The 24,736-nt window shown below is 43.0% G+C and overlaps 1 protein-coding gene across 1 annotated transcript in view; it reads right to left on the bottom strand.

Moving 5' to 3' along the window:
- Positions 1-22,108, bottom strand: part of TRPC5 (transient receptor potential cation channel subfamily C member 5) — a 166,633-nt gene extending 144,525 nt beyond the window's left edge. The window contains exon 1 of the mRNA XM_035112475.3: positions 21,455-22,108. The gene's annotated coding sequence lies outside the window, so the exon portion shown is untranslated. The remainder of the gene's footprint in view (positions 1-21,454) is intronic.
- Between the last annotated feature and the right edge of the window lie 2,628 nt (positions 22,109-24,736).

Below are 24,736 nucleotides of genomic sequence, written 5' to 3' on the forward strand. Positions count from 1 at the left end.
CTTGGCACACATGCACGCACATACCAGTTGTATCCAAGGGCTACTGTTAAAAAAGGAGAGCTCTCTGAAGGAATGGATAATGACGATGATTTAAAAATTAACATTTTTTTAAATCACTGAGGTTAATAAATTGGTAGGTTATTCCCAAAGGAGAAATGGAATATGTTTGCAAATTTTATTCCCTGGGAAACGGACAGTGTACCCTGCTGACTGGAATATGCATCCTGATTTCATAGCTTTGGGTGGAGAAATTTCTCTGTAAGTTTTTTTCCCCCTTTAAAAAGAGTATTCCTTTCTCTGAACAAACTCTGTGCACCTTGAATTGTCCTATCACCTAGCATTGCACAATGCTCAAAGATGTTTTGTTTGTTTTTTCACTGGGCTTCTTTCTGGCTAGCCTCTACAATTTCCACTGTAGACTGTCAAGCAATTTGTTTGTCACCTTCAGACAAATGAGGATGACATTTCTGTCGCAGGGTGGTGAAAGGTTGGAGCTTGCATAAGCTTGATAAATGTGAAACCAAGGTGACTCTACTTGTAAGCGTTATGTATTACCATGAAATTGCAAATCCTTCAGGCATGCTTATGTGTCTAGGTTTGCTACATAATCAACTCCTGCATTGCATTCAGACACCAGGAAAATGTGTGTACTACAAAGAAATGCACAGAAACTGAAAACAGACATTAATGTGTAGCAGCCCTGTTGGGTTCCTGTCAGACTTGGCCATCTACTAGAAGGCAAAATAACTATTTGTATTTTCTTTTAAAATCTCCATGCATGTCCTAACTACTTAGATCCACCTCATCCCTATTATTAATAATGGAGATCATTATTGGAACAGTCTCATTTTATGCTCACAGCTGTTAACAGGCCTTGCAACTTGGCTGAATTAAATTTAAATAATAACTTACAGTTTTTGGAGTTCAAAGGATTTATTCATGCAGGAACTATTTACAGGGTGAGTGGTGACAGGAGAGAAACAACAAACATCTTGTCTGCAGAGAACAGCAAACAAAATGGCTCAGCTTTTAGGGGTAGAGTTAACTTAGATAAAGAGACATATGAACAAGTGCTGGCTAGATTGCTATACAAACAATGCCTTTGTGTGGTTTAAAGGAACACGTGCATTAACTAGAAGCTTAAGCGTAGGAAAGGCATTTGCTTTATTCCAACAATAAACATAATAAATTTAAAACAGAGTTCCTTTTCCTATTGCTTACCTTTAATCTGTGTCCTAATGCATTGTCAGTGGGAAAAATTGCCTTACATAGCACCTGGATAAAAATTACTTAAATTTCCAAATTACTAGAAGTGGGGTGCTTGCAGCACCGTTAACAGGAGTCCAGCCCTGGTTTCTTCTTTAGCTTCTTCATTAGATTGAATTATTAATCCACTCTAGAAAACGTTGTCCATTAACACACATACAGTTGCACTTTCCTATTTGATCATTTTTATGATTAGTTATATATGAGCAAGATGATCAGAGGCTTGAGGCTGCAGAAAAGATTCATCTCAATGGCTTTTGCACAATGAGATGAAACATTCCTTTAAGGAGCTGCCCCTCCCATTGGAGCAAAATGCAAATTTGTGGGGGAAAATAAAAGTGGGAGTCATTTTGTTTTGTTTCTTTTCGGATTCTTGTTTGCTAGATTTCAAACAACTCCATTTCAAAAATGCTGCTAATTGCAAATCCACACACATTTAGCAAATAACTCTGTTCAATACAACTTTTGAAGTTAATTTGGCTTCCCATTCCCCCACCTCCACTTTGGAGTTTCCTTTTAATGCTGCACATAAAATCTACCACAAGATGAATGCAGGCTCTTTTCATCAGCCCAGCTACAAAGAGGCTAAACTCTTTAATTGCACTAGATTGGGTCCTATTTTCTCGAATGCAAGTAGAAATCCCATTAAAATCTAACCAGTTACTCCCAATTTGCACTGATGCTAATGAAAGCAGAACTGAGCCTCTGGGGTCCAATTCTGCTCAGTTAACTGTACTGAGTTAAGAGGAACTCCCTTGGAAATGTATGAGATTATGTGAGTTAAACTTGTGGAGGGACTGATGAATAAGAACCCTGGCAAGGTTGTATGTGATCGTTTCTGAACCCTTCAAAGGCCCTGTGTTTCTGTGATTTTCTGAAGTACTGATACCCACTCCTGGTTCCGCAATCCCCTTCCTCAAAAATAAGGCAGGAAAAGAGAAAGAGGGAGGAACAGTGAGAACACTTTTGTTGTCTAGTCCAGTGCATAATGGATTCAGAATGCATGGGGATGAGAATGGGAAAGGGTGGCTGTAGCTCACAGCTCAGTGACAGAGCATCTGCTTTGCATGGTAGAGGTTCCAGGTTCAATGCCTGCCATGTCTAGGTCAGGCTGCCTGTCTGAAAGCAATGGAAGTTACAGCCAGTTACTCTAGATGCTGCTGAGCTACATGGATCAGTGGACTTCCTATTTGGGGAAGGGTCATAGCTCAGTGGCAGAGCACAAGCTCTGCATTTCACAGGGTCTGCTTCTGCCATCATGCCCCATGCCTGAAACCCTGGAGAGCTTCTGCCAGTGAGTATAGATCAAGGACTGGAATTGTTTTCGGCTCCACAGACCAGCTCCTTCACAGAATCAACCTTGCAGGCCAAATGTGACAGGTAGGTGGTGTGACTGTCCACCTGTCAATCACATGATGCCATCATGATATCACATGACTCACAAATGGGTGGCACCATCCATCTGCCAAAATTCCCTCTGAGGCTTTGCAAAGTGCCCTCTGAACACAAAGTGCTCTTCCTTCCCTTGGAAGGAACTTATTTCAGGCAGGCCTTTGCTCTGCTTCTCATTTAAGTGAATGGACAGCAGCAGTGGCACTGCCTCCCACTTAATAATAATAATAATAATAATATTTTTTTATTTATACCCCACCCATCTGGCCAGGTTCCCCCAGCCACTCTGGGCGGCTTCCAACAAAATATTAAAATACAGAAATCCATCAAACATTAAAAGCTTCCCTAAACAGGGCTGCCTTAAGATGCTTAATGCTTAATGATGAAGCACGCCTGAGCCCAGGGCGCAGCAGGATCCCTACTCCACCCAATATTGGCAGATGATATTCCTGCATTGCAGGGGGTGGACTAGATGATGTCCAGGGTCCCTTCCAACTCTACAGTTCTATGGTTTTGTGAGAGCAATCCTGTCAAGATTGGGGAGAATCAGAGATCTTCCTGCAGGGAGCTTTCTAGCACTCCCAAGCTCTAGTGAACAGAGTTTGCCAATAGAGTAGAGTTTGCCAATAGGAGGGCAAAATACTGTTTAGCACTGGACGTGAGTGAACAGAGCTCTTCTGCACAAATGAGCCCAGTGCTAAGGAAGATCATTCTCCTTTTGCCTTGGCTGATGTGCAGGGAGAGCCATCCTGATGAACGCTTATGCTCCATTTTGTGTACCCTGTTTCTCATATTTTAAGACATACCCATAAAATAAGCCATAGCAGGATTTTTAAGCATTCAAGGAATATAAGCCATACCCCGAAAATAAGACATAGTGATAGGCGCAGCAGCAATGCCGACCGCAGCAGGAGGAGGAGGAAAAAAATAAGACATCCCTTGAAAATAAGCCATAGTGTGTTTTTTCGAGGAAAAAATAAATATAAGACATGTCTTATAATATGAGAAACACGGTAGCTGGTTGTTGGGTGCTTAGGGAGTTGCACAAAGTGGGCTTTGGGTAAGCCCCAGACTTTCAACCAAGGCCTGCCCTTACCCCCATGACCTCTGTTGTATGGTGGGTGGGCATGGCTTGCAGCCAAATGGGGAAGCCTGGGAGGTCAAGCTTGGCACATAGGTCAGAGGTTCCCCACCCTTGGTGGAAATGATACTGAGCTGGAGGGCATGTGGTCTGATTCAGTAAAAGTAAAGATAAGGGGCCCCTGGACTCCAGTCAAAGGCGACTATGGGGTGTGGGGTTCATCTCGCTTTTCAAGCCAAGGGAGCCGGCGTTTGTCCACAGTCAGCTTTCTGGGTCATGTGGCCAGCATGACTAAATTGCTACTGGTGCAAGGAGAACCATGACGAGTGCCAGAGCACACGGAAATGCCGTTTATCTTCCTGCCTCAGCTTTATCACGGGATTCTTGCATGAGAGACTGCTGTGATTTGCAATGCTAATTTGTTTCCATTAGATTAATAATGAGCTATGTGTTTTGAAATATGAAAAATTAAAATACTGGTGGCCTCTGAGTTGCCTTACCATGTGAACTGAATTCCCTCTTCATGTAGCTCCCTTCATTACTCTCTCCTCATCCTCAGGGTTGTAGCCACAGGGGAAGGGCCCTGCTCTTGGGGTGTATGTGTCTTGGGATATATCCAGCCTGCTTAGTTGCTGAGATCAGAAGGCTTGAGGTTGCAGAAAAGATTCATCTTTATGGCAATCAGGAAAAACATCCCCCTAGGAACTGCTTCTCTCCCACCTCTAATTTGACCAAAATACAAATTTGTGGAGGAAAATAAAAAAGAGTGAGTTGAAAGCCTGCAGGCAGGATTCTACCCAATTGCTCACCAAGAAATAATACAATGGAGAATGGAGAAAGGGATATTGGTGAAGTTTTCCACTGCTAGATTCAGCTAAGAAATTTGGGGATTTGTTGAATCCACTGTTCTCTAGGCTCCCTCCTCTCAACAACTTCTGCTGCTCCTGCATCCTCTTAATTTTATCTTACTTTGTCAAATTTTTAAAAAGTCCAAGGAAAACCAGCAATTCTCTTCCTGCTCAGATTTTAATCTAAGATGGTTGTATGCCACAACTGCGGCAAGAGTCTTACTAGCAAAGTACTGGAAGACATCCGAGTTACCTACAGTGGAGGAATGGCAGATGAAAATGTTGGACTATATGGAACTTGCTGACCTGACCGGGAAACTACGCGACCGGGGAGAAGAGAAGTTGCAAGAAGATTGGAAGAAATTTAGAATATATTTTAAGAAGTATTGTAGACTGGACATTTGAGGGAGATTTTAAGCAACCATACAGGCTGTAGATTATGAAACAGGAGATTTAAAAAGTGGGACCTGTAAAGTGGAACTGATATTGGAACCGTTAAAAAGGGGACTCGAGGAGGTCCATTAAGGAACTATGAAATCTACAATTATGAAATTTTAATACAATATTCTTTTTTGTAGGTTATATGTCATTGTTATTTCTTTTTTTCTTTTTCTTATCTGTGTTTGTATTTCCTTTTTTGCTGTCATTTTATGTTATATATTGGATGTGGTTATATGGAATTGGAAGTATGACTGTCATGATTGTTCTTTATTATTATTTGAAAAATCTAATAAAAAAATAATTAAAAAAAACAGATTTTAATCTAAGATGGAGAAGGATTTAGAAACTTCTAAAGCTTTCCTCTCCTTTGAGGTGGGCTTTAAAAGAAGCCTCTGATTTTCTCTTCTGAACCTAACACTGAATAATTTCACTGGCACCTCAAATTTTGAAGCGGGGGCAGGGGAAGCTACTTGAGCAAAATCCGAGGGCAGAAGAAGGTAGTCAGTCCCCCATGGGTCCTCCAGGCACCACAGCCCTAATCTGGATTGAATGCCCTGTGGTTTATTTTTCAAAAGGGAAATGAACAAACAAACAAACAAATAAAGATGGTAGATAATTTAAGCAAATACTTTAAAGTGCAGCATCAGTGAAACGTGCCACTCAAAGTCTGAGCCTCAGTGTTTTTTTAAAAGGGGAATAGAATCAATATTCCTAAATCTCATTTCTTAAAACTATCTTCTTTATAGAATAAAAGGTCCCGATATGGGAAGGGCTAACATTTCATTAAATAAGTAAGTATCAGCTTCATCAGTGGGAGAGGTGAAAAGCTCGGCCCCCTCCATTGGCTCTGCTGTGACAGGCCAGCCCCATTAGGCCTGCTCTCCCCTCAGGTGTCATCTGGAGGCCTTCATTCCCCCCCCCCCAAGACTGCCTCAGGGGGAGAGACGGGAAGCAGGAGGCTCACTCCATCCCATTGGTGAAGAGCCCAGCTCCATCAGCCACCTGGGCCAACTGGGCATTAGAGGAGCAACTGTTTAGAGACTGGTGCCTGAGCTTTGGTTTTTATTTTCCTCTTCCCTCCCTGTCCCCTTTTCCTTGTGTGTTGTGGGGTTTTAGGTTGTAAGCCTGCAGGAAGCCTTGACATGACTGACTGCATGTAAGTCACTCGAGAAGCCTTTTTGGCTGAAGAGAGGGGTACAAGTGCTCTTAATTTTTTTTTTAAGCCATATGGTTAGAACCATTAACTAAGTTAAACACACACGCCCCACACTTCTTATTACTGGCATGAACATTGTGGACATGGACCAGAAGGGAAATAATTTCTATCTGGCCGTGCCTTCTTGCATATGTTGGCATTCTATTCAAATTGCAGACAAGAAAATGCAAATCAAAGAACAACAATAACAACAAAGCCCCACCCCATTTCCAGCACCATGTGAAAATCCCCTTGCTTGCAAGTCCTGCTGATTTTTGTAAACTGAATTCATCTATGCCACATCTAATCATTTGCATTTACTAATAACCAAGGTAATGAATTTTCATAACCTCCCCCTGTGCACACTTCTAGCCTTGCCTAAACAGGTACAGTATAAGTTGTTGCTATAAAAATATTCACCTGGTATGTTTTGACATCTTGTGCTGACAACGAGTATTTTCATGGTTTATTAACTTTCTGTTGTCTGACCTCTGAATTTCCTGTGTGAATGTAAAGCAGTTGCCGGGGGGGGGGGGGGGCATTCCTTTTCCTGCAATTTCCCACAACCAGCAACAAGAAACAAATCATAATAAACTCTACCTGCCGCAAGAACAAAAATTCCCCCTGGTCTTTTTCAAGTATGTTTAAGTATTTTTAAAATTAAATTTCTGACAATGAATCCTTTTCTGACCACAGATCTTGAATCTTTTTTGGGCTGGGTGGGGAACTTGAGACAAACATTCTACATGCAGTTGGTAAAATGAGCAGGATTGATTGTGCCTCTGGAGGAATTAAAAGATCCTGCTTTTAGAGTGTAAAGGGTTTGTATGTTTTGAACCATGACCAATCCCTGTTATCTTACCCCCAGTGCAGATGCTCAGCTGACCTCACAAACCAAAGGTGATTTGCTAAGCCATAAAAATCTTTTCTTTCCAAGCCAACTGCTTGCTCTGGACATTTTTTTGCCTTTACCAGCTTAATCTGGTGTCTAACCATGAGCTGATCTGTCACCATGCCTCCGGCCACTGACCCTTGATTCACGTTTGCTTGATTTGGTACCCAACCTCTGGGACATCCATGACCATGCCTTCTGCCTTGGGACCCATGTGCCCAGCACCTGTCTATCTGCGTCAAACTCAGATTTTACAGATACCTGTTGCAAAGTTAAGCCGGGACTAACAGTGTTAATACCATCTCAGTGCCATAGGGACAAAGCATTCCATTTATCACCTCCTTTTGCCCGATGCCAGAACTCAGATAACTGAGCACTTAGTAGAACTGTGTTTTAATTCTGAATTAATTAATTAACATCGAAATCTTCACTGTTTATGTGGCTCAGGACGTTAAGGCATCAGATCCTTTTATATAAGCAATGATTTGCCCCAGTTGCATAAACAAGTGAAGCAATGGAAGGGGGTGGGGGTTGCTTGGTTTATAGCAGGCATGTCCAACAGGTAGATCGTGATCTACTGGTAGATCGCGGGGTGTTCCTGGTAGATCCTGGGTGACCTCTGTCCCCTCAGCGATCTCCTTACAAAAAAAGCAGAAAAACAAAATAAAACAATTTTGGCTTACTTAAAAAAAAAAAGCTCAACAACTTTGGCTTCCTACAAAAAAGCTCCACATCTTTGGGTAGCTCACTGCCAGTTTTTTTATACTGTGAGTAGATTGCAGTCTATTGGGAGTTGGACGTCCCTGCTTTATAGCAACAACAAAAGGGGTGAAGAATTCCCCCACCACCTCCGCACAGGCTGATCTCACTTTGCGGGTAGTGTTTGCTTAACCAGAGCAATACCAGCAGCACTGACTCCAGGTTTGAAGGAGTCCTAAGCAAAGTGTCATGCAGTGGCCCCCCCTCTGCATCAGTGGACTTTGTCGAGCTTACTTGGTAGTGGAGAGCAACACTTTTCTGAGTAGTGCAAGATAGTTGCATCTAGTTCCCATTGCAACTTATGGAGCAATGCTACACTGGGGCACCATAGGGAATTAAAAATTGGAGCTAAACTTTAAATGAGCCAGAGCAGGCATCAGCAGATTTTTAGTGGAACCCTGGCAACTGCTAAAGGATGCCAAGTGCTCATTTTAGCCCATGATATCAAAAGTGCATTTGGTTGGCAGAGAGGAGCTGCAGGGCATCAGGCAGGGGAAGAGTTCTACACTCCTTACCCACCAGTCACCTCCCCCCCCCCTCAAAATTGGACCATGCCACCTTTCACTTTCTCTGTGATTGTGACAGGTCTTTTTTGAACCTGCCCAAGCTTTAAAGATCTGCCCCAGATTAGCCCCATCCTTAAACTGATTTGAGACTAGTTCCAGGTTGGACCAGGTGTTTCTGGCATCAGCCCAGGTCAGTTCTGGCCAATCAGGGGCCTCAGATCAGGTTGAAGTCGTGTATGCTCCTAACTGTAGTTTGGCTGTGATGGAGCAACCAAGTCAAGATGTCTTCTTGGAAGAGGAACAGGAAGCACCAGTTGCTCATAGAGTCATGGGGGCTGAAGCATCTTCTGCTCTACATAAAATTATCATTCTAGAGTCACTGTGGGACTTCTCAGAAAGCAGAAGGAGATCACACACACACAAACACACCATTCTGAAATGCAGAAACTTGGAAAAGCTGATTCAGGCTAATTGCTGACCATCACACATCTAACATCAACGCAAAATGCAGAACCAAGCTTTCAACACACCATGACACTTATATTCTCTCTTAAGAATAGCCCCCTCTGTATCTCACATACAGTATTTGTGTGATCTCATTGATTTAAATAATTTGAGGGCTTTACACAGGGAGATCATGGATTGTTTTTAAAGATGTTGCACAACATAGGGCCCAGGACCGACTGACCGACAGAAATAAATAAATAAGTAAATAAACAAGTGATATTTCCAAAGCTCCCCTGCATACAAAAATAACAAATTAGGGGGGGAAATCTCCAGGTGCTTCAAATGAATTTTTCCAGGCCCAGAATGTTTTGCAACAAGTCTTCTTTGCAGGTATATTTTAAGCAGCGATTCTCACCAAATGAATGGGACGCTGTCAATTTCACTGCAAGCACCTGAAGTTAGTCTCTCTCTCTCTCTCTCTCTCTCTCTCTCTCTTGCACACCCCCACCCCATGCCTTTTGTGTATTTGCCAGTTTTATGGTTGCTTTCCTTCCCTGCGTGCAGCTGTTGCATTTGCATTGACAACTGGAAAACAAGCATGTGATCCTCAGGGAGCCAGATTGTTCCCTAGGAGCCTCCAGTTGCTGAACCCTATCCTAGTGCTTTACACTATGCATTTCAGACTTATTAGGGATCAATAAAGAACGGCCAGCAAAAAAAAAAAAAAAGCCTGCAAAGCATGCACATTAGCAAAAGCATGCACATTAGCCATCTTGCCCTAGGGCTGTTTTGGGCAGTGCTGTTCCTCTGCTGTTTCATTCAGTGCTTTGCTGAAATCTGTCCTCCGGTTTCTTGAAGGTTTTATTCCCCTGCAAAAGCAACTTCATTTTTTTTGCATCTCAGGACACTTTAGAATTCTGCTCAGTGTGTGGCTTTCAGCTCACCTTGTTTCATGGGCTGGGCAAGGGCAGACTATATATTTTTCCTTCCAGTAAACATTTATCCAACACCCCAAAGCCTCCTAAGCTGCCTGAACTCCCTGATCTGAAAAAGTCCCATGGGAAGAGTCGCCTCATTAGGTTTTCCCCTGGGCTTTGATCAAAGCATAAGTACCCAGGAAGCCTGCAATGTGCAGACCACTGGTGAGATGATTTGTAGAATGGAAGGAAGGACACTCACAATTACCCTCAGCCCCCTCAAATGTGAGTTAGGTACATGAAAACCCTTGCATATAACCTGAGAAATATCACTGAAATTTTATCTCCTTTTATAATTCTCGAGTGCAATTTGTTTTTGCATTAATAGGTAGATGAATGTTCACATATCCTGTCCCCCAAAGCAACAGGAAAAATTTCAGCACAGGATTTAGTTTCAGGATCTAACATCATAATGTTGTTGCGGAAAAGCAAATTAGAGGGGAAAAAATCAGGTCCTTACTGCCAATTCATGTGTACCCGATTCAGTTTTAAGAATAGCTGCATTATAACATTACAGCACAATGTTGCCTCAGCTGTGAAACTATGAATGGGTTTGTTCCATTTTTGTTTCTTAGCTGATTTAATTCCTAAGACAACTGCTTTGCCATATTGTAAAAACATGTGTTTGGCTTACATCTTTTAAACAGATAATTAATCGTAGTTTATATATTAGTACCAACAAATCAGTTTTTAAAATAAATAAAAAATAAAAAACTACCTAGCTATGTGAGTCTTGGAAAGACATAGATTCTGTTTTGCCATGGCATTTTTCTCTGCTTTCCCCCTCCCATCTGACGATCCAAACCATCATGCAGTGGTAAATTCTGAAGTGCAGACACGCTTTGTTGCAAGTCTCATACACATGCCCCCTATAGCCATGCTCCTGCGTAGCAAAGAAAAATCATTCCTTGCAGACATAGCCCAAATTGAGCCCATTCCATACCATTGTCATCATCCATTCATTACAGTCAACAGATCAGAAATCAGTACACAGATTTCCTAATATATAGGACAATTACCAAAAAGAAGTTTGACACAGTGACAACATTTCAGTTATATACGGTAATAAACAACAAATAACCTCAGGGAAGCCTCTTGGTGTTAGGGTGGGGCACTTGATGCAGCTGGATTCTGAATCCTAAATTGAACTGGGCCCATTTGGATCAACCTGGGATTTGGCAGCACATCACTTCAGGTCAGAATAGGTCCACCCAGAGGGATCCATGCTATCAAAAGGTGGTGAGGTCTGTTGGTGAGAAGGTGCTCACCTGAGGATTTTTGCACCTGGGCAGGCTCAAATAGTTATGCACATTGCTTAGAAATATTTATTATATTGATACCTTTAGGTGGGTGAACCTGTTAACAGCTTAAAGATGGGTGGGGTGCTGCAAGGTTTTGTCCTGGGCCCATTGTCATTCAATTTTTTAATAAACAACTTGGATGAAAGAATTGAGGAGATGCTGATTCAATTTGCAGATGACACCAAACCTGGAAGGATAGTCAATGCCACAGGAGACAAGATCAAGATTAAAGGTGACCTTAACACATTGGAGAACTGGGACCAAACTAACAAAATGAATTTCAATAGGAAAACAGGTTAGGTTCTGCACTTAGGCAGGAAGAACCAGTTGCACAAATATAAGATGGGGGTCATCTGGTTTACCAGTAGTATAAATATGAAAAGGATCCACAAGCTTAACCTGAGTCAACAGTGTGATGCAGCAGCAAAAAAGGCTAATGCTATTCTAAGTTGCATCAACAGAAGTATAGTGTCCCAATCAAGTGAAGTAATAGTACCACTCTATTCTGCCTTGGTCAGACCACACCTGGAACACTTTGCCTAGTTCTGGATGCTGCAATTTAAGAAGGATGTTGACAAGTTGGAAGGTGAGCAGAGGAAGGCACCCAAGTTTAGGGCTGCCATACATCCAGAATTTCCTAAACGTAGCTGGGATTCAGCTGTCGGAAACAGTGCCTGGGCAGATAAAAAAAAAACCTCAACAACTTTTGTGACCGGATTTTCACTTTTTGAAATATGGCAACCGTACCCAAGTTGATTACAGCTCTGGAAACCAAGCCTTATGAGGAACAGTTGAGGTAGCAAGTCTCTATCTTTTCCGTAGCTATATTGTTAAGCCACCAAGAAACACAAACCAGGGACTCTGCCAACAGAGTCTGGCAGCTGACTTGGGCTCAGTTTCTTGTACACCATTGCCAAGACTTGGGATTGTGTGATGCACCCTACCCACTGTGGGCACCCTACTCACTGCAGCTCACAGCCTAAAGGAATTACTAGCCTAATTTTTACTGGATCGCAGTGCCACCCTGATAGTGGCCAGATAGGGTACTGCAGCTTCTCAGCTTGGCCAAGACAGGAACCCTTCAAGACAGGTACCTTCAACCTTTTCAGACCCAGGGCCCACTTTTAACCCAAGCATTTATTTGAGGTCTTATTTCTTATTCTTTTTCCATATATTTACATAGTGGTAGTGTTCCTGTTGTGACCCACCTTCTATCAGGCCACAACCCACGAATGTGTCTCAGCGCACCAGACAAATGCCCTAAGGAATGCCCTACCTGACCTACATATAACTGATGTCCTAGGATTGGTTCCTCAATTTGAACAGGTTGCCTTCCTGATCTGAAATCTGACTACTAACTTGACCGTGACTGTGGTAGAATCTAGATATATACAAAAAACGCTGTGAAAAAAACTTTTAAAAAGAAAAAGAAAGAATCACGTTTTGCCTCTGGCCCTGCCTACCACTGATAGGTTGCTCTCAGAAGCTTGTCTAGAAGGGAATGTGACCCACAGGCTGAAAAAGTTTCCCACCCCAGTGTAAGAAATCAAGTCTAGGATATGGTGCTGCATGCACTTTCTTGCCTCACTGGTGTCCAAACTATTTTCAAAGAGGACCAGATTTGATGAAGTGAAGGGCCGTGGGGGCCAACCAAAGTTGTTGACCTATTTTTAGGGTTGAAGTTGTTGAGCTCAGTGGCATGTGTGGCGCCCTAGGTAGTGACACCTGCCCCAGGTGTCATGATGCCTTCCTTCGCCCCTGGTTGAGCTGTTTTAAAGGATTTTACCAAAGTTGTTGAGCTGTTAAGGTTTTTTTTGGGGGGGGGGTTACCCCAGGAGATAAACTGCTACAGGGGTCAGATTAAACAGAACAGCGGGCTGAATTAGGCCCTTGAAACGGACTTTGGACATGCCTGGCCTCAAGGGATGGAAGACCTGGAGATCCACTTTGGCTATGTATTTCTCCTACCTAGCAAAGACTGGAACAAAGACTGCCCAAGTCTGAATGTGGGAGGGGAAAGAGTTCATTCCTATCACTGGTGCAGCTAGGAAATCTAATTGCCTTATCCTTTAGATGGCCATGTGTAATTGCTTTAGTCGTGAAGCACACAATTCATATTTCTCTCATTTCCTGCCCACTTTCCTGGTTGTATCATGCTTTACAGTTGTTTTTACACCCCTGATGCATTAGAGCAGAAAGAGCAGCTCATCAGCACTGTTTTTTCTCTGAGCATGTGCAGTTTCATATTATAAACTTACTTAACACATAGTACTATCATGACTATAGAAATAAATTGGGATTTGCTTCTGCTGCCCTGTTGGTAAATGCATTGGTGCTCAAAAAAGCAATAGTTGTTGTAGAAAAAGGTAAGATGTTTTAAAAGGATAATAATAATAATAATAATAATAATAATAATAATAATAATAATAATAATAATGCATATATGGCCATACATGCAGGCTGCCTACCCCGATTATTTATTTTTATTTTATTTATTGCATTTATATTCCACCTTTTCTCACAAGTTGTTCAAAGTGGCATACAGGGTTCTCTCCCACCTCATGCCATCCCCACAACAACCCTGTGAGGTAGGTTAGCCTGAGAGGCAGTGATTGGCATAAGGTCACCCAGTGAGCTGAGTAGCTGAGCGGAGATTTGAATCTGGGTCCCCCAGGTCCTAGTCTGACACCCTGACCACTAAACCACACTGAATCTATAAAGTGTACATTCTAAGGTATGTGTGCTCCAAAATAAGAAGAAAGGATTCTGTGGCAGGTAGTGATAGCCGCAGTGGCCCTCAGCATGTCTACGCTGGCTCAGGTGCTGAGGCCAAGCCCATTTGCTCCTGACCCTATCATCTACAGTACTGCCCTCTGGGTGGTTGTTTGTGGGGGGGGGGGGGACACCGGCCTGTGGTGCCCTGGAGATCGGACTTGATCTACCACCAATTACTATCAGCATCCAGGAATTCAAACCTGAACCAGAATCTGTTTGCATCATGTGGAGTGTGTGATTTCCAACGACTAGCTTTTTGAAGAAGATGCAGCAACATCCCAACTGCAAATGAAAAGGACACTGGCTCCTGAATATTTGAGCATGATTTTTATTTCGGCTTCTCTGAAACTGAGGGACACTTTGCAGATCATATCACCACAAGTGCCTTCTCCCTGAAAATGGTGCACACACACCCTCCCCTGGCTCCCTTTCTCTGTAGCCAAAAATGATTTACATGTTTGTTTACTCCGAGCTACATTCATCTGAGTCATTCAACACCCTCTCCCGCTAGCACATTACAATGAATTCTGAAGTAGCGTATCTGCGAGGGAATATTGTGGCACTTGGAATATTTTAGACTGAATCTCAATTTCTTGGCTGTGTCTCCCTGCTGGTTTTTAGGCTGGCTCTCTATTTGATATTTTCAATGATATTTTGGATAGCTGACAGTTCAACATTCTGCTTGTCAATCAGAATTCATTGATACCTTATCAATGAATCCTGATTGAAAAACAGCGTGTTGAACTGCTGCTACCTTCATGTAGGGTTGGGGATTAGGGATGGGGAGAAATTCAACTCAGTTTGCATTCAAACGTGAGCCCACCTAAGTCTCACTTTCCGAAGCAATACACAAACATAAACACTGCCAACGTCTGAAATGTGCACTTCTCCAAATTTTGCAATGTACTTCTCCAGCCACGTAATAATGCCAATGCTAAAGTAAAGAGTGCGTATGGAATGCATGCAGTAGAAAGAATAATGCATTATACCATGTGGAGTTGTTTTGCTCATTTTTAAAGGCAAAATGTGCATATTAAGAGACATTTATACTAAAATGAATTTTCACTTGGACATTTTTTAATATATAAAAACGATTCTCAAACAGATATATGGGAAACCGAACTGAAGATTGGCAAAACGAGAAACCAATACAGATTTGCTCCATAGCTGCCAAGTTTTCGCTTTTCTCGCGAGGAAGCCTATTCAGCATAAGGGAAAATCCCTGTAAAAAAGGGATAAATTGGCAGCTATGATTTGCTCATCCCTGTCTCAAGCTGAACCACAAGGCTAGAGACAGTAGCCCTATAGGACCAGCTCATCAGAGTGTGGTATTGGGGCTTTAATTTTCAAGATGGAGTTGGGGCTCATCAAAGGAACTGCCTTGTGAATAGTGCTGAAAGGGCTGTAGCAAGAGAGGGATTGAAGAATATAAAAACTGTGAGGGTATGTGTGACTTGAAGGAGGACTGGCAATATTTACCTCTGCAAGTGAATAGGGTTGCCACACTCAATAGAGGACAGGACTTCTGTGCCTTTAATTGCCCTGCTCTCTTTTGAGCCTGGAAACCTTAAAGAGAAACCAGCAATTTCCAATTGCTTGGAAATTAAACAAAGGGTCTGCTGGTTTCTCTTTAAGGTTTCCAGACTCAAAAGAGAGCAGGGCAATTAAAGGCACAGAGTCCTGTCCTCTATTGAGTCTGGCAACCCTACAAGTGAAAGAAGGGGAAGTGTTTAGGAGAGCAGACCCAAGTGAGAGCCTGGGAGGGACTTCACAAGTGAGAGGTGTGGTTAGCTGTTGTATTCTATCATTTTACTTGTGTGCCAGGCATAGTTTTCTCTCCCATTCAGTTTTAATCTGTTGGATTAGATTGGTTTGTTTATATTGTTTTATATAACATTGTGTGGATTTAGGATTGTATCCAATGTTAGCCCTACTCCAGAGCAGACCCCTTGAAATTAATGAAACCAAGTTAGTTATATTCATTAACTTCCAATGGGTCTACTCTGGAGTAAAGCTAACATTGTTTGCATTTGTTGATATTGTGATTATTTTTAATTGTTCTTGATATGTTTTTAATTTTTCTATTTACTTTTGTTCATTTGTTTTGTTGTGAGCCATTTGGGGCACTTTTTTGTGGGGGACTGGCAGATAAATAAACAGGTGGTGTTCATCATGGTCAGGTTCACAATGGATCTCCACATGCTTGCTGGTTGCAAGGACATTCTTCTGAAGAATGATAGATTAGGTCTCCCACTCCAGCCTATCCAGAAATGTACTAATTAATGCTTTTAAGGAAGAGGATATACTCAAGAACACAGAATAGCTATGTTTAACTGTTCCAAGAGCTCAAATATGCACTCTAGTTTTGCTTAAGCACATGGAATTCTATTTTTAAAAATTGATAGACTGGCCGATTTATCCATACCTTAAAGTATAAGAAAAAGAGCACATAACAAAAATTCTTGCAAAATCATATTCAGCCTTACTCTGAGAAATATTAGGTTGGGGGGGAAAGTCCTCTTTCTCATTTCATTTCCATTTTAGTTCTTTTTCAGGATATGTGAAACAAGCCATTCATGAAGGATAAATGTGCGCACATTGTTATTTTTAGTAAATGTTGCTTCGGAAGAACTGGTATCTCCTGAAGGATCAAATGCAATATTTTAAATTATGCTGCAAGGAAAATGGAGATACGGAATTGGTGGCAAATTTATTGACAGCTTCTAAAAGAGAACTAGCAAAGCCTTGGGGATCTTCAAATGCTATGTTGGTAGAGGAACAGTTTTTAAAAGTCATGGAAAAATCACTAAATCATGACAACTGACTCTGATAGAATTGAGGAATTCATTTTTTAAAAAACTCAAGAAATAGTGACTAAATATGTTAATTACTTGGATAAAGGTGAAACTTTGCTTGTATGGAAGGTTTGTAATCTTTGTCTTCTCTTACATAGTTTAATACGTTTGGGGAAGAGCCCCCATTTGGAAATTTAATTTAAAACCAACAAAGTGGAAAGCAGTGGTGTTGGTTACTGTTGTTGTTATTGTAATTAATTCAATTTATATCCCACCCTTCCTCCCCAAGGCCAAAAAATGGAAGCATTCCCAATGCCCTCAATATTAAGCCTATTACGATTTTTAATGTGTGTGGCAAATATATATTTAAAGTGACGACCCACAATTTTGGATTACTCTTAGTAGCTATCCAAGAAGTCTCCTCAAATTTTCCCAAGAGGGTGAAGAGTAGGGTCTCCTCCCTGATCTCATGCTAAAACCTCTCCATATCACTTCGAAAGCGTAGAACACCTGGAAGCAGTTGGATTACTTCCAAAGCTTAAACAACAGGGATGAACCCCTTACCCTCTTTGCCAGCTTGGAGGGTTTCGTGGTGCCTCCGAAACTAATCACAAATGCAGGAGCAAAAATACCCCTCCCAGCTCCAAGCTGATGGGAGGAGGATCATCTGCTTCAAGTAGAGGGCAAAGGGAAGCTCAACTTGGAAAACAAATTTATAACCCCCTGAGATAGAAACAAAGTGATTGTTTAGGGAAAACACCAAGATTCTGCAGTCCAGATTTTCTAGATCTTCTGCACATCAAATCAAAAGCAGTAGCAGGGTGCATTATAACAATTATGTGTCTTACTTTTTCACAGCTCAAAACCAAGCCAACACCTGGGCTCTTTCATTATAGGGAATGTGTGTGCAACCCAATATCTTAAATTATGTGAGCTACATTTCCCTGATAACTTGCTCATCCATTTATTGTTGGCATAGTGAGAACAACAACAATAACTAAGAATAATTGCAAATCAAAATATGAGAAGAGAGGGGACATGAAGAGCCCATGTTTGTGTCAACAGAACCATGTACTTGCTCTCATATATAGATGCAGTTAGTGCTCATTAGGTGAGCTGAAAGGAAAATAATGATGTTTCCTTTACCTCCCAGTTAAGCACTTCAAATTAAAAGAACAGGATGTGAATATTCAGAGAGAGAACAAATGAGCACGTGTCTCTTTTCTTCCCTGTGCTTTTTTATTCAGTATAATAAAGCTAGATTTCCAAGCCCTTTTTGATCCGCATATATAGAAAAATGGTACAAGTTTTGGATTCTTTTATTTCAGGCTTTAGGGAAAGAAATCAACAGCACAGTGGCTTCTGCTGCAGGTTGATATCAGCAGTAAGCATGTTTTGCATTTATACAGCACTTCTCTTAAAACCTTCTTCCAAGAAAATGAGTTTGGAATCCATGCTATTCATCCTAGTTTAGTCAACTGCACAGGAATACACAATGTCCCTGAATTTCAGCCACTTTACAAAAAAAAAAAAATATTATAAGAAAACCAGCTGAACCTTAACCATAGCGTATCTGTTTTTTACCCCAGATAATGTCAGCCCATTTTAGGTGTTTTTTGTTTAAAGCCCCATGTAGTTTTTCCAGCAAAATCTGGTCCAAAGGAGGATATAAATGCTATTCATCTGACATGACACACATGTCTTTGGTGGGAACATTTGAATTGGCTTGGGGTAGAGAACCCCCTTCCTAAACTACATGTGTCAGTTTCATGCTAAAGGTAAAGGTAAAGGGGCCCCTGAACATCAGGTCCAGTCGTGTCCAACTCTGGGGTTGCGGTGCTCATCTCACTCTATAGGCCGAGGGAGCTGGCGTTTGTCCGCAGACAGCTTCCGGGTCATGTGGCCAGCATGACAAAGCTGCTTCTGGCGAACCAGAGCAGCGCACAGAAACGCCGTTTACCTTCCCGCCCTATTTATCTACTTGCACTTTGATGTGCTTTCGAACTGCTAGGTGGGCAGGAGCTGGGACTGAGCAACGGGAGCTCACCCCGTTGCAGGGATTCGAACCACCCACAGCGCCACCTGGGTCCACTCCATATCAATTTCATACTACACTGGAAATCACTTGGGCTAGAAAAATATCCCACAAAACTGGCTATGTCCAATTCTTAGTTTTATTGAAAGAGGATTAAGAAAGCCAGCATCAAAGTACGGCAACAATTTTTTTTTGCAGGGGGAGAAATAGCAAAGCATCAGAAAAAAAACAAAAGATTTGCCAAAGGTCACTTGGGAAATCTTGATCTTTGCTGGAAAGAGTAAACAGATATTGTGGCTTGACAGATCTACAGAAAAGGACCCCTACACCTTCTCCCTAAACTTCCTACTCCATTACCACTACTTGGACACTGCACTAAACATGCCTGATTTAAATTTCACCTGATGCAATGTTTAGCCTACTTTGGCTCCTGCTGCTCCAGGAAGGTTCTCAGACAAAACTAGATTTGATGGCAACAGTAGAAATAGGCAGAACAGCAAATAAAGTTCAGACCAATGTCCCCTTTGATTCAGCCTGGGACACAAAAGGAAGTCCATGTAGTTTCTAGGTGGCCCAAGAGAGCACCAATTATGATAAGAGCACTGGTAGCAGGAGCCTACGTGTTTGAATCATCTGTGTCAATAACACTAGCAAGGAGTTCAAATGCTTGGAAACTGTTGAAGCATCAGAGGGCAGCAGTTAAATCCCATGTATCATGAAATCAAATAGAGGTGAACAGTCATTGCAATCTTAAAGAAGTAGTGTGTGCATTTTAAAATATCAGGGGAGCTCACAAATAGACGAACAGCTGGCAGCTGAGGGTAGAGAAGAAGAGAACTGCATCTGATGTGCAACCTTTAGAGCACAGAATACCTCCCAAATACATCATGTCTACCTTTTGGGTTCCAATGGTTTGTTTGTGTGACAAAACACTAAAAATGCAGACACACACCCCTTCATTCTTCACTTGTATAAATATAGGTGTGCATTTATACTGGCATTTAACCTGTGCCAGGGATAAAATCCACACCACATTAAACAAAAATTGAGCACACAGTTAAGCCTACTGTAAATTAAAGACTGTCACTTAGATTTAAGACCTCGCCATTCCCTGCCCCTTCTCTGGTAATAAAATTCAAAGGAGTTGGCACCTTTGCAAGTTTGCGCAGCCTCCTGAGCTGTCCTGAATGGAGGCCAGTTTGGCAATGCGTGGCCACTTTGGTTTTTCTAACTGCTGCATAGCGAGTGCCCTGGTGAAGAAGTCAAATCCACTTTCCTGCCGAATCCCCTGCTTCAACATATTTTCTGATTACATGCATAGCAAAGGGAGATGGAAAGAGACCTGCAGCATCCCCTCCATTCTGCTTTCTTTGCTGTGACAGGTGTTGGATTTACAGTTCTCTGAGGGCTAAACAGTGTCTGAGAGGGAGACTTGAGGCACTCAGTATCCTGGGAGAAGGGGCGGGGGAAGCCCAGAAAGCAATCATACCAGGTCTTTAAAAAGGGAAAGGGAGAGGGAGGCTGGTTTTGAAGCCCGGGTCCTTGCAAGGCTATGAGCAAATCATAAAACCAAGCCAATCTCTTCCCTTTTACCCTAGATGGCCTTTCAGGGATCTTCAGCAGCAAAGAGGGCTTCTTCTCAAGGGCCTTTGCAAGCACTAAAAAAGCAAATCGAGGGCTGCTGCTGGACCAGTTGGCAAGGCTCTGCACCCAGTCTTCTGCCTGTGAGGGGTGCATCCTTATGGCACCTGTTCCTCCAAACACATGTTCTATCTCATCTACACATTACATTTTTAGGATGCACACTTACAAAATAAATGATGTAAGTGTGCACCGAAACAAAATCACATGTGAAGCAGCACACATCTTTTCTCTTTCATCGGGTTGATTCTCTCCCCTCCTCTCTTTTGGAGACCACAACAGCAACCTTTATTTCAAGGTGCATCCCCACAAAGCAAAGTGTTGTCCAGGTCAAACATAGCTGCTCCATAAAGGCAGGTGTTGGCTGCAATCCCATCCCCACTTACCTGGGAGTAATTCAAATGGACTCACTTCTGAGAAGACATGCATAGGATCAGGCTGTTAAAGGAGTTGTAAATCCTCTGCACACTTGCTTGGGAGTCAGTCCGGTTGAATTAAGATGGATTTGCTTTGGAGTAAGAAAACAAAACAGAAACATGCTTCCTACAAGGTCTGTCTACCTTGGGAATGGTAGTGTCACCCACCCCTTCCCTCCTGCCTTTTTTGTTGTTGTTGTGCACCATATTCAGAGGTGCGATTTTGAGGGGGGGGGAGCAGAGAGAAATGTGATATCAGGTTGCTGCGGAGGGCGGACTTTTCACCAGGTTCCACAGCTTATTCTTGGGGTACAACTGCAATCCATCTGCACCTGTCTGCACCATTGCTCTTTAAAGAGCATTGGACTGTGGCTGACTTTGCTCCCAGACCTTACAAGATTCAGGAGCTCCACGAGGAAAGACACATAATCTGAGAGAGACGATGGGGGGCTTCTCCCTCCCTCCCTATATTGTACCCCTAACTAATCCTGAACCATCCCTACATGGCCCCCACCATGACCCCAACATTTAGTTCTCCTTTCCAGCCCATGGAACACGCACAGATCAGATTCATGCCAGACAAAGCATTAGCAGATCCCCGTCAAGGGTTCAAAGCCCACCGCTTCCCTCCACACACGACCCCTCTCCTCCTCCTCCTCCGCACCCCTCGAGCTCCAGCAGACTCACCTAAGCGAGAAACAATTGGAGCTCTACATGATCCGGACTGTGATCCTCAGGCTCCCTCGTGGATGAGGCACGCTCCTCTTTGGCAGGGATGCAACAACAGGAATAATAATCCAGCCCCCGTGGCCGTTGGCGTGGGTAGGGGAGACGGAGGAGCGCGGGGTGGGGGAAGAGGAGTCCCGCGGTTCCTTCTTCCACCGGACTCTTTTACTTGGCCCCACCAAACTTGCCCATCGGGCAACCAACCTTTAGACGTCACGGCATCTTCATTTTTCCAAGCCAGGTCCCAAGCCAAGCGGGCACAAGGTGTGTGTGGGGGGGGGGGGAGAGAGAGAGAGAGAATGAATTGGGGGGGGGGGCGCCAGGCAGACGCAGTCTTCGCTTCTTTGCGCTCTGGATTGGCTACAATCCCAAACCTCCTCCACAGCCACCGCCACCTTCGCTGTTGCTCCTGAATTCCGGGTTTGATGGGAGCAGAGAGCAGCAAAGGGTTGCTGATGAGACTCCCGTTCCCTCCCGCCCGAAGACGAGCGATCCGTGTCACCACCTTAGCAGAGGTGGGGGAGAGAGGCGCGAAACTGACTAGCAGTCTTGCCCGCAGCGGCAGCAGCAGACGCTGCTCACTGGCTCCTCTCCCCCACCCCCACCCGCCACTCCAGTCGTTTCTCCGCCTGGACTGGGATTCAGCCCTCTCGGTCGTTGCTCGCTTCTCACGGGGTTCTGGAAAACGCCATCGACAGAGGGGGTGGGGGTGCGCTCGGGCAGGAGGGGAGGAAGAGACTGTTTGCAAGCTCCAGCCCAAATCCACAACCTCGCTTAGCTAAGAGTCCTTTTAAAGTGCACTCCCCACACACCCCAGAAAGCCACCACAGCCCAAAACATTTAAAAAGAAAAGGAAGATCATGTTAGGTTCCTGATGTGGATAGCAGGGGTTATTCAGGTGGGGGTGGTTATTTGGTTTTGGCGTGTGTTTGTGTAAGGGAAACCATATATTAGGGGTGGGGAACCTGTGGCCATCCAGATGTTGTTGGCATTCATTACTCAGTAGCTCCAGCTAGCATGGCCAATGGTCATGGAGTCCAACAACATCTGGAGGGTACCACATCCCCCATCCCTCCATTCTTTAAGAAGTCAGAGGTGACCAGAAGCAAGGGTATCAAAATGCAATTTTTAAAAAATCAACACACAGAGAGAAGGGAAAACAGGCAGCAGAGGGAAAACCAGCAGATCAGAACAATTCAAAGCCAGCTGCACAAATGAAAATATAAGTCAATTCATAAGAAGTCAGGAAGGGGCACCTGAATGCCCAAGGCCTCAAGGTGGTGATGATATCTCACCTTTCCTCTAAGGATTTCAACGCAATATTATCTGGTGTCCCTTGGCCCCATTTTATTCTTATAACAACCTTGTAAGGTAATTTAAATTGAGAAGTGGTGACCAAAGTCAATCAGTGTGTCTCGTGGCTGAGTGAGAATTTGAACCCTGGACTCCCAGGTGCTAGTTTGGCACTCTAACCAAAACACCACTCTTGGTCTTAACAAAACAGGTCTATGATAAAAAAATTCCTTCAGTAGCACCTTAAAGACCAACTAAGTATCTGAAGGTATCTGAAGAAGTGTGCATGCACACGAAAGCTCATACCAAAATAAAAACTTAGTTGGTCTTTAAGGTGCTACTGAAGGAATTTTTTTATTTTACTTCGATCCAGACCAACACGGCTACCTACCTGTAACCAGGTCTATGATAGAAGTAGCAATCAGAAAAATCAGCATGTTATGTTTAGAGGCCTATGCCCTCTCCTAAAATCCTCTGTTCTCCACGACATTAACCTGCTCCTGGAAATAGATGAAAGCAGCAAAGGAAAAGCTCCTGTTCTGCTTAACTTGCCTCCTGGCTTGAGAAAGTGGTTGCATTTGAACCAAAGGTGAGACTCAAAAGCACAGCTGAAAATCTACATCTTTTAAGTTTGAGAAGGACCCTAGAGCAGTGGTAGAGGACATGCTTTCTATGCACAAGGTCCCAGGTTTGATCCCTGTGATCTCAGGGAAGAGCTGGGAATGCCCACTTTCCAGCTGAAACCCTGAGGAGCTGCTGTGCATCACTTTGAAGACAGTACTGATATAGATGGCCCAGCAACCTGACTCCATATCAGGCAGGTAATCATTTTCCTAACCTCTGTTCACAGTTTTGCTTAGGTGCAGTTTCTGGCAGATGTCTGGTACACCTTAATTCTGAAGCCACATCTGAGCTGAGAGGCTTGCTCTTGACAGGAGGATGCAGTTAAACTGGCAAACAAGGCTTCGTGCTCAGCAAAATCTTGGCACCCTGGAAGTGAGCTCATCAAAGATGCCGAGGGACAGAACCACTCAGGAACTCAACTCATGCAAGAATGCAGTAGCTCTTCCATGTTTCCCTAAGTCAACTCATCAGCTCAGAGAAATGATAAGTGAAGATAAGCACAATAGGTTCTTCTTCATTTTTTAAAATCATCTCACACTACTTTAGCAGCTGACAGCAACAAACCTCACACCAAAGAGCCACACAACAGCTGCCATCATGCTTCATGCATCACTTGGTATTTGGGACCTTTAAGCTCCATATTCACAGTATCATTTGATGTCTGGGTGAGTGGTGCCAGTAGTATATAATTTCTCCCTCTGAGGCTCAAGACACAAATGCAATGTGGCAAATACCATGCTGGGCTCAAAGGTTTACTGTACTATCCCCACACTTTGGGAAAATAAATTTCTCTACATCTAACAAGAAAATTAGAACATTTCAGCTGCATAGATTTCATGCCAAGGACCACATTATGCTTAGATACCTTGATTGGTCTCCAAATGCTTTTGCATATATCCCAACAACACTGAAACGCAAGGAGGAAGAAATTTGATTGCAGAAGCAGTTTGGGGTGTGTGTGTGGAGTTCATTCCCTGAGTGCCATTTTTGCAATCAGATTTGCCCTATTTTTCCTACAGGTGGGAAAGCAAATGGGGCCATTTTGATTACAAATATGGCCTTGGGAGAAGCGTTAAGCACCCCCTTCATAACAATACTGTTTTGATTAATTTTTCAGTCATCCACCCCACTCCGAAACTGCATTTTCAGGGGTGTGTTGTTTTTAAACACTAATCATGGGTCTCCCATGTAATGTGTAAATTGGCTCCAGGTATCCTTGTAATCAGTTTTAAACCCAACTTAGCTATGCAGATTAAGTGTTCTAAGAATCAGCCCCGCTGACAATTTTGAGGCAAAACCATTTCATGAAGGTTTAACTCTTGGGTA

The sequence above is a fragment of the Zootoca vivipara genome, chromosome Z2 (genome assembly GCF_965207765.1).
Source record: "Zootoca vivipara chromosome Z2, rZooViv2.hap1.1, whole genome shotgun sequence".
NCBI classification, from domain to species: domain Eukaryota; kingdom Metazoa; phylum Chordata; class Lepidosauria; order Squamata; family Lacertidae; genus Zootoca; species Zootoca vivipara.